This window comes from Sminthopsis crassicaudata, chromosome 2 (assembly GCF_048593235.1).
Source record: "Sminthopsis crassicaudata isolate SCR6 chromosome 2, ASM4859323v1, whole genome shotgun sequence".
NCBI lineage: Eukaryota > Metazoa > Chordata > Mammalia > Dasyuromorphia > Dasyuridae > Sminthopsis > Sminthopsis crassicaudata.
Window position 1 is genome coordinate 406,498,760 of NC_133618.1, and position 11,104 is coordinate 406,509,863.

General features: G+C 35.2%; 1 protein-coding gene across 5 annotated transcripts in view; it reads right to left on the minus strand.

Moving 5' to 3' along the window:
- The window catches only part of LOC141556936 (hepatitis A virus cellular receptor 1 homolog), a 43,774-nt gene extending 36,781 nt beyond the window's left edge, over positions 1-6,993 (minus strand). For 2 of the 5 annotated variants that reach the window (XM_074291913.1, XM_074291910.1), the window contains exon 1: positions 6,845-6,989. The gene's annotated coding sequence lies outside the window, so the exon portion shown is untranslated. Of the gene's footprint in view, positions 1-6,844 lie in introns of all 5 variants that reach the window. The other 3 variants (XM_074291915.1, XM_074291914.1, XM_074291916.1) reach the window with 3 other exon arrangements.
- Between the last annotated feature and the right edge of the window lie 4,111 nt (positions 6,994-11,104).

Consider the following 11,104-nt stretch of genomic DNA (forward strand, 5'->3'; position numbering starts at 1 on the left):
AAAGTAGCCTCAAACACTGACTACTTGTATGATCCTGGGCAAGTCAGCCTTCTTGTTTCCTCATTTGTAAAAGTGGACTGAAGAAGAAAATGGCAAATCACTTCAGTGTCTTTGCAAAGAAAACCCTAAATAGGGTCACAAAAAATCAGGCACAACTGAACAAATACATAATTCTGCTTATATTCCTCTCATTCAGAAATTTTCAGTGGATAATTCCCACATTATCTACTTAAGGCAGTAGTGAGCACTGAGCTTAGAGCCAGGACAATCTGAGTTGAAATCTTGCCTGACATTTACAAGCCATGTATTTCTGGGCAGGTCACTTAACCTTGGTTAGTCTCAGTTTCCTCATTTGTAAAAGGGGAATAATAACATCATTGTTAAGGACTTAGTACAGTGCATCCTTCATAGTAATATTAACTATCATTGTGAAGTTCAAGCACCCAAAATTTTCCAGTATCTGGTCCTACCTTCTTTTTCTAAGTATATCTAGTATATTTTTTCCTTCATTGCTTTTGTGCTCCAGTCAAACTGAACAAGTCTCTCAACGAGAGACCAATTCCATGCTTTTATCTTTTGTTTTTCCCTAACCTTTCCATTTTGCCTGCTGAAATCCTACTTATCCATTAACTCTCAGCTCAAAATATCTTGATCAAAGTTTCCCTGATATCCCCCATTTGGTATTACCTTTCCCTTTCAGATCTTATAAGAGGCTTTGTTTTTAAACTCTCAAAATCCCTTACTTTATAATATTCTTTATAATAAACTGGCATTTATGTTGCTCTTCAAGGTTGGCAAAGTTTTTTTTAATAATTTTTTTTCATTTTATCCCCACAACAACTCGCAAATGAGACAGAGGTTAAATGATTGGTCTGGGATCACACCACCAGTGAGGTAGGATTTTGACCTTTGAACTCATCTTCTTGATTCCTAGTCAGGGACTCTATCCAGCTTACTTCCTAACTTCCTCTAAACTTAAAGCTTAGAGACTTTTCTGATCTGTACAATAAGTCACATGAACTAGATGACTTGTAAGGTCATTTCCTAGTCTAAAATACTGTGATCATTAGCTATTTTGTATTTGATAAACTGAAGTTCTTAAGTATGTCAGGTAGGATTTGAAGTCAAATCTGGTTGACTTCAATTATAACCGCTTATAATTACCAATTTGTATCTAATCCCCCTATTAGTTTATAAATTTCATGAGAGTAGTAGTAGGGACTATGTTTTACCTAAACTTGGTGCCCCACCCCCACCCACTCAGTAGTGTAATCATGTTTCTCAAATAAACAATTTTTTCTATTTCTATATCTCTGCCAATATCTGCCAATGGATATAACTCCACTGACTCTCTTCCCATAGGTGGGGTGATGAATTTTAAAGTTATAAATGATTACTAATCAATCTGTTCCTAGTCTTTCTGCCCAATAAGTAGTTTCTGAGGCATCAAGTTTAGTCCCTATCTTATACCCCAGAATACTGTGTCTACCTACAAGGGATTTCTCTATTCAAGAGCACTTTTCTTCCTCAGTCAAATGGACTCCATATTTATATATGTAAATATATATAATATATGTATAATAGTATATATGTAATATAATACATGTATAATATATGATATACATGTGTCATTGCTAAATCACTGTAATACTTGAATAAGGAAGAATAACAAATTGAGAGGGAAAAAACTAAAAGGAAAGAAAACTAATAATGGCAGCTAAGTGGCACCTGAGTGGCAGGAATAGAGTTCTAGGCCTGGTTAAGTTCAAGTTCAGCCTGGATACTTACTGGATGTGTGATTCTGGGCAAGTCTCTTAATCCTATTTGTCTTAGTTTCCTGGAGAATGAAACAGTATTCAATATTTTTTCTAAGAAAACCCCCCCAAAAATCATGAAAAGTCAGATACAACAGAAAACAATCAAATAACAAATCATTTGTATAGTGCTTTGAGGTTTGCAATGTGCTTTACAAATATTTTACTCTCACAACCCTCCTGTGAGATAGGTGGTATTATCCCTAAATAAGGAAACTGAGGCAGACAAAGATTAAGTTACTTGCACAGGGACATAGAGCTAGTGTCAGAGACAGAATTTGAACTCAACTTATCCTGACTCCAGTTGAGGGTCTCTATTCATCTTACCCTCAGTTTCCTCTAAACTTAAAATTCAAGAGATTTTCCTGATATGTAAAATGAATGAATTGAAGAAAATAGCTTGTAAGATCACTTCCTATTCAAAAATTCCATGATATTTAACTATTTCGCTATGGGTACAATTCAGTCTTTCTCTCTGTTAAAGAAAATATACTCCCTAGAATCACCTGAAAGTTGTCCAAGGCCCCAAATCATTCCAGGGAAGATTTGGAGTTTTGTTGAAACAACCTTCATAAATTAGCCAACACTCAGAATATAGTTTCATTATTATTGCTTGGCTCAGCCAGATCTTCAGACCCAGGAAATTGTATGCCTAAATGATTCACTGTGTGCAACAAACTTTCCTGTCTCATATAACTTTAGATTCTACAGAAAGATAAAGGATCTTAGTCATCAAATTTTAGAGAATGGAAAGGTCATTTTTAGTGCAATTATTCCATTTGAAGATTAAGAAACTCAAATCAGGTATCTCAGGAAGGTCACACAACTATTTCTGTATCACCTCTGACACCTCTTTTGTCACCTGGTGACAAAGCTTAGGGCCAAGACTTCTTAAAAAGGAGATACTGACTATATCTGTACAAAAATATTTATAGCTGCTCTTTTTTAATGACAAAGAACTGAAAACTAAGGGGGTACCTATTAATTGGCAAATGACTATGAATATAATGAAACACTATTGTGCCAGAAGAAGTGATGAAAGGGATGCTTTTAGAAAGAAATCATGAACTGAGGCAGAGTGAAGGGAGTAGGTTTATACAACAGTTTATACAAAGACAATAGCATTGTAAAGACAAACTGAAAAATCTAAGAGCTCTGATTAGTGCAGTGACCAAACATGATTCCAATGGAGAGATGATGAAAACATACTACTTACCTCCTAATAAAGAGGTAAGAGGCTGTTATGCAGAACGAGACTCCAATTTGGAGATACTTAATGAGGGAATTTTTTTTCTTAAATATGCAAGTTTGTTGCAAAATTTGGGATTTCCCCCCCCCTAAAAGAATAGCAGTAGAAAAGAGACAATAAATGCTTATTGCCTGAAAATAAAATGCAATTATGCTTTTAAAAATGGGGCTCCCATATTCTGTATTCTCTTCTTATCCATATGCCTATTGAAAATTCCTTTTCTCTTTCCAGACAAGAGAGTAAATGTAAGGTGCTAAGATATAAAATCACTTAAATAATTATTGAGCACTTCTTTATATCTAACACTGTTTCATCAGATTCCATTAAATAATAATTCCATCTACCTATTCTAATGGTATTTAAATTCAAGCTTATTTTCCTACCTGGAAAAACAAAAAGGAGGAAGAGAACTAGTAGCATGAAAGTTGAATAGCAAAGTGGAGAAAGATCATCTTCCAGAGTTTCATAGTAGAATCCGCATAGTGGAGCAGAGAGGAAAAGATAGTAAACTCTTGACAACTGTCTTCCTACCTCAATGACATTTTAACAACAAAAGATCCACACAAAAATCATATTCTAGAGATAAAAAGAGTATATTTGAAATGAAAAATGATTCTCTAAACTCAATCAAGTGCCAGAAAAATGCACTGACCCTTCTTCTGGGCTCCATTCATCAGCCAGAGGAGAGAAATTGTCTCTTACCTACCTTACCCATCTTTCCAAATGGATACAAAAATTGGCACTTTCAGCAAGATCATAAAGTAGACCTATTGGGGATGATTTAAGCTCTGTCCTGAGTGAGAAATTTTCCATGCACTAGCTAGAGATTGCCTTAGCAGATAGTTATTGACCCTACAAGGGTAATTTAGAGCCTTGAGATCCAATTCTATGAACTATAACACATTTCCTCTCCTCCATGAAAATTATTCTGCAAGGGAACAGAAACTAGAGAGAAAATTTTGAAAAGATAAGAAAAACAATGGAATAACAGACAAGAGACATAGTCTGTAGTCAAGTCTCAGACACTAAATAACAAGCTGTGAACAAAAACAGAAAGAGCATTGAATTGGGACTCCAGAGAACTGGGTTCTAATCCAGCTCTGCCATTCATTAGTTGTCTAATATTAAGCAAATGAAATTTCCTTTCTGGGTCTCAGTTTTTTCATGTATCTATAGGGAAAATTAGACTGGATGGCCTCTCTTCCAGGGGAAGGGAACAAGCAGTTAGCAAGTATCTAGTATGTAACAGGCATTCTAAGTTCTTTATGAAAATTATTTCATTTAATATTTATAATAATCCTGGAAGATAAATGCTATTATTATTCCCATTTTACAGTTGAGGAAACTGGAGGCAGATAAAGGTTAACTTGCCAAGATCACAGAGCTAGCAAGTGATTGAGGCCATATTATAATTCAGCTTTTCCTACCTCCAAATACAATTCTTTATTCACAATGCCACCTAGCTGCTCTAAAATTCTGTGATTTTTTTGATGTGCTCAGATTTTCATTCTCTCTTTCTCCCTCTCTCTCTGTGGGTATCTCTCTCTTTTTCTGTCTTTTTTACACACATGCGCATGCACACACACATTACTTATTATATCCATATACCTGTATTCTGTTCAAGAGTTTCTGTGACAATAAGATGGAAATAATTCACATTTCTCAGGAGCTTTGTAAAGTTTTCTTCAAAAAAATTCTGTGACTTTATCTTGGGATAGTGCAAAGAGAGCTGGGAAAGACAGTGCACTTGAGTTTGAAAACATATATATTTTTTTATCCCTCATAGCCTGTAGGTCCACAGGCAAGCTATTTAACTTCTCTGGGCCTTAGTTTCTCAGCTATAAATGAAGGGGATTTGACTCAGTGACCTCTAAGGTATCTTACAAGAATAAATCCATGATTCCTAATTTACAGGAGAAAAGGGACTCAACGGTGTTAAAAGTAAAGCTGAAAAAAAAAATGCTTCTTTAATATTAGATGGTACCAAAATTAACATCAACCACACTGAGAAAGATGCAAATGTCAGAAAACTTAAGTTTTTCTCAATTCCACAAAGAAATTTAGAATAAAAATGTTAATCATCTTACATTCCAGGGAAATAAAAAGCATAAAATACCTATTAAGTATCTGAGTTGCCTAAGTAGGCCACAACTACCTTTAATCTAAGCCTCAAATTAAGGTAGGCAGAAACCAAGAGGCAATCCCTTATCAACCTGTCTATTTGGGTAGAAATGGGGGAAAGGAATTAGCCTAAGGCTATAAAATGGAAAATTTTCCCCTTGGTATTGTTTTGTTTTCTTAGAGCAATACAGAGGGATGCAGAGCAGATAAAATGCTAAGCATCAGCAATTTCCAAAGGAGAGCAGCGAATATTTCTCTCAGATGGGGCAAAATTAAAATTCTTTTTATCTGTATTAAGCAAGTGCAAGTTAGTACAAGGTCAAATCCATCTCTGAGACTATTTAAAATTCCTTTAATTTTATTGGAATTTTGTGGCAGCAAACATCTTTTCACATAATGATAATGCTACTTAAATTTACAGCTGGCTTTTAATGGACACAAAGTGCATCTCATTTGATCCTCAGCAAACAACTCTAAGAAGTTAGTGGATTATCCATATTTAACAGATGAGGAAACAAACTCACAAAGGTTAAGCAAGTCAGTTGGTAAATTATAGATGGGACTGATAATTTTTGTTGTTCATCCTTACTCAAAGAAAATCAATAACATCACCAAAATGGAGTCAAAGTACAGTGGCTGTACTTGACTGTGGCTGATCAATCCTTGAAGGGAAAAGAGAACTAGATCTGAAATTATTAGAGCTGGCTTCAAAACAGAGGTCTTACATTTATTAGTCATGTAATCCTAGAAATCAACGTTTTTCTCTCTCAGTCTTAGTTTCCACCTCCATAAAATTACACCAATAATATTTACAATACTCTCAATTCCACATGCATTTAATAAGCACCTCCTGTGTGCAAGGTTAGGTACTGAGAACACAAAACAGTCCCTTTTCTCAATTTTGCATTATGCTTCAGAATTGGAAATAGAATAGATGAATAGTCTGTGAAAATTAAAGCTATGCAAGTATTATTCCAATTTTATCTTCAATCCTCTGGCTACTATGCAATACTGGCTTAGAAATAGTTTCATTATATACCTTTAATTGTCATGGGATTAGACAGGAATAAGATTAGAACGAACTAAGGCAGAAACCACAGCTTCTCTAACAAGACAGATAACTGTTGGCTCCAATCAACAGATCCAGTGGCTATAAAAGATATGTTTGTACCAATTTTAAGATAGCTAGTTTTCTCACCCATCCACTCTTGGTATTTCCACCTTAAAATTACACCAGCTCATACTTTACAAATGATCAAAGTGAGCCACATTCCTATTAAGTCCTAATGTTCCTACCTAAATCCTCCATTTCTTATATACCTTGGAATCAATCAACAATCTGGGGCCAACCCACCCAGGTTGTTCATTGTAGAGCAACCTTCCCCAACCCCAGAGAACTCACACAAGCAATTTCACAATAGGTTTCTGTTTAAAATGACCAAAAAATAAAATAAAATAAAATAAAATGAAAGAAAACTTGTCAATGAACAAAGAATGAAGAAAGATCAACCAGGGCATCTCACAACTTTTAAACGAGACTTTTTTTCTCTTATTGGTTATCAATTGACCCCTTTTGATTCTTAAACCAAACCACTCGGAAAAAGTTTGCCCAAATCTGACTACAATGATGGCATTTTCTCTTGCTTATAAATCTACTCACCTTTAGTGAAGTGAAACCTGGTCAGAAGAAATGCTTTGAGATGCTGGTCACCAGCCTTTAGTTTCCTCAGCACTTCTCTTATCTACTTCCCTCTCTCCCTACATGAAACTTTCTCCCAGAATCCCACGCACTATCTCTAGAATACAGCTTTGCATAGCAACACTTTGAAGTATCTTTGAAAGTTAAACTTCACCATCTCACCCACTTCCCCTCAGTACTTTTTGCCAAACTGATTTAAACCAATCATTAACACAAACAATAGTCTGGTATTTGATGGTAAAAGGATTAGAAGATAAACTAGCTCTGAGATAAACAATTTGCTCCCTTCTGAAAAAGTTTAACAGCTTTCCACTAAGACCTTGAGGTGTGTTCTGATTATTGTTAAGAAACAACATGGAGGACTGAGACTGCTATAAGCCCAAAGGTAGAACAACCTATAAATATGAATTGTCTTATATACCTCAGAATTATTCAATCTTGGATAGATTGTCTATATTTACAATTTATTTTTATTTATTTATTTTACCATTGGAGGTACTAACTACAGCAATCAAGACAAATTGGTTCTCATTTCAAGAAGACAGAATGAAAAATAAGCAAAAAACTGTCTCACGGAGGATGAAATATGTCTATAATAGCTGAGCTATATCAATAAAGGGACAGCTAGGTGGTGCAATAAATAGATTAGCAGGCCTGGAGTTAAAAAGACCCAAGTTCAAATTTGACCTAGACACTAGTTGTGTGACCCTGGACAAGTTATAGCCATTAAACTTTCAATAATAGGGTTACGATCTTTATGTTCTAGCCAAACTTAATTTGACATCTCTTAATTGACGTCATTTCCCATTACTGGAAAACTCTGCCTTCTAATCTCTGACTTAGAAACTTTGTCTTTACTCAAAGTGCAACTCTGATATCTACTTCCCTGTGAAATTTTTCCTGATCTTTACCCACTTCCTTTCAGTTGTTAACTCTCCTTCCTCAAATTACCTAATATTATCCTTACTTTTGTACAAGCCATATCAATATTGACTTAAAATAACTAATTGCATTCAGTGGAACTACTTTGGGAGCAATTATTTGGAGCAGTGGTTAGATTCATCTTTATCAATTCCAGTCTGGCCTCAGACACTAGCTGTATGGAATGAACAAGTCATTTTATCCTGTTGTCTCAGTTTCATCATTTGTAATATGAGCTGGAGAAGGAAATGGCAAACCACTCCAATATCTTTGCCAAGAAGAGCAAGATGGAAGAGCAAAAAGAATTCAGGAATACCTGAATTCAAATCTGGTCTACAGCTTTATCCCCAGTAAATCAGTTAACCTCTCAATCTTAGTTTCTTTTTTTTGGAAAATGAGGAGAATTATGGTGTTTACCTCCCAAGGTTGTGGTGAGAATTGAATGAGATGGCTATAAAGTGTACCTTAAAGCATTATATAAGCCAGGACTATTTAAACTTTTCCCACTCAAAACCCCTTTTGATTTTTGTGACCCCAGGTATATAGGGATATAAGATAGGTATATAAATCAAGTATTTATTGATAACTGACCATAATTTTGCAACCCCTACATTTGACTAGGGAACCTCATAGGGGACCACAATCCACAAATGATAACTATAATTATTATTATTGTGATGAAGATAAAACTGAGGTGCCAGGACATTACCTGAGATTACACAAGTACTAAACATAATAGTCTAGCTGAACACAGGGCCGTCTTCCTTAGGCAGGACTTCTTGCACTGTCCCAATGGAGGTATATAAAATCAGGTCAGAACAAGGCTTAGAGTAAGGAGTTTTTGCTACTCAAGGTTGTGGCTTCGAAAGATTCTTTTGAAAAGTCATACATTTTATGCTAGTTAATGATGCCATAACTTTACAAAACATTTTTTGGAATTTGTTTTGAGGAAATTGTCTTCAGAGATTTTTGAACATTCTTGGCTAGAACAAGGCCTTTGAGGGTATGTTTAATTTTTGGAAAGAAATGTAAGCCTGGTCAAGAAGCCAAGTCTGGGTCTCAGCTTTATAGAATCACCAATCTATAGATGAAAGGAGTCTTAATAAAGCATTTAATCCAACACCCTCATTTTATGAAGGAGAAAGCTAAAGCCTAGTAAGGCTCAGTAACTAGCCCAATATGGATAATAAGCTATCAGAAATGGAATTGAATCCAGATGCTCTGACTCCAGAGTCAGTTTGGGTTTTCTTCATCCATAAAATAAAGAAGCTTATCTGGAAGATCTCAGAGATTTTGTTTATTTGTTTTTCCAGCTCTATTGTTCTATGTCCAGTGATCCTGAGTTCAAGACTGTATTCAGATTCTATGACATTTAAGGTCCTTTTGAGTCTTGATGTTCTCTAAATCTTGAAATTAAATCATGATCAGAAATCACTTCTGTAGTGACTGACAAACAAGAAATGAATATTGCTCACTACATTATTAACCTTTTGAGTTTTACAGGGAACATGACATGGCATCTATGGCAACATACAATGATGGGATCATAGATCTAGAATTGGAAAGAAACGTCTTCATTTTACAGTAAAAGGAATTGAGGCCCAGAGAATATAACTGGCTTAGCTATAGTTCTATAAGCTTTATGTAAGAGAGTCTGGTGAGTCCTTCAAGAAGTCAGGCCAAGAAGACAAGGGGTCTAAGTCTATCCTTCCAAATGTCTCCAGGATATCTTCTGGAATCTCAACTGTAGATTTAGAGACCTTAGAATTTATACTTCAAAGGGGAATTGGTGCATTGCCTGACTCTTTCAAAGTACAACCAGATGGCACAATAGAGTCTAGAAGACCAAAGTTCATATGCCCAAGGGGCTATCAAACTGTGCATACTGTTTGCCTCAGTAGTGTCTTTACTGGGTCTGGATCCCAAAGAGAGCATAAAAAAGGGGAAAGGACTCACATGTGAAAAAATGTTTGTGGCAGCCCTTTTTGTAGTGGCAAGAAACTGGAAACTGAGTAGATGCCCATCAGTTTGTGAATAGCTGAATAAGTTATGGTAAATAAATGTAATGTAATATTATTGTTCTATGAGAAACAATCAGCAGACTGATTTCAGAAAAGCCTGAACTGAGGCTAAGTGAACTGAGTAGAACCAAGAGAACATTGTACATAGAAACAACAAAATTATATGATGATCAATTGTGATGGAGTTGGTTCTTTTCAACAAGGAGATGGTTCCAATAGTCTTCTGATGGAGAGAGTTATCTGCATCCAGAGAGAGGACTATGGGGACTGAATGTATCTCACAATGTAGTTATTTTCACTTTTTGCTCTTATTTGCTTGCTTGTTTGTTTTTTTTTCTTTCTCTTTTTTTTTTCCCTTTTGATATGATTTTTTTCTTGGGCAGCATGATAAATGTGAAAATATGTTTAAAAGAATTTCACATGTTTAATCTATATTGGATTATTTGCTGTCTAGGAGAGAAAGGAAATGGGGAAGGAGGGAGAAAATTTTGGAACACAAGGTTTTTGCAAGAATGAATGTTGAAAACTCTGTTTATATGTATTTTGAAAAATAAAAAAGCTATTATTATTATTATTATTTTAAAAGACCAAAGTTTAAATCTGTCCTCAGACACTTACTAGTTGTGTAACTCTGGACAAGTCACTTACGGCTGTTTTGCTTCAGTTTCTTCATCTATAAAATGAGCTGGAGAAAGAAATGACAAACCATGCCAGTATCTTTCCCAAATGGGGCCAGAGTCAAACACAACTGAAAACCACTGGAAACTACTTCCTCAAAATCAATGACCATTGTTTCTACTTTTTTTTCCCACTTTTTTCCTCTGAGTCATTCTCTACAAGCCCTTTCTTCTTATTCCACCTCCACTAGACTAACTTTCAGCATGCTTAGTAGCTGCTGAATAATTTTCATGTCATACCAGAACAAACATAGGCTATGATGGTAGAAAAAAGAGAGTGATTTTGAGGTCCTGGGATCAAATCCTGGACTCTACTTCTTAACTCTGTGTTCTTGGTTGGGTAGGCTATTTAACTTGTTTGGATTTCAGTTTTTTTTTTTTTTTTTTTTTTTTTAATGTTCTTTTTTATTTATTTATTTATTTATTCATTTTTCCAACTTATCCCCTCCCTTCCTCCACTCCCTCCCCCCGATGACAGGTAATCCCATACATTTTACATGTGTTACAATATAACCTAGATACAATATATGTGTGTAAATACCATTTTCTTGTTGCACATTAATTATTAGCTTCCAAAGATATAAGTAACCTGGGTAGATAGA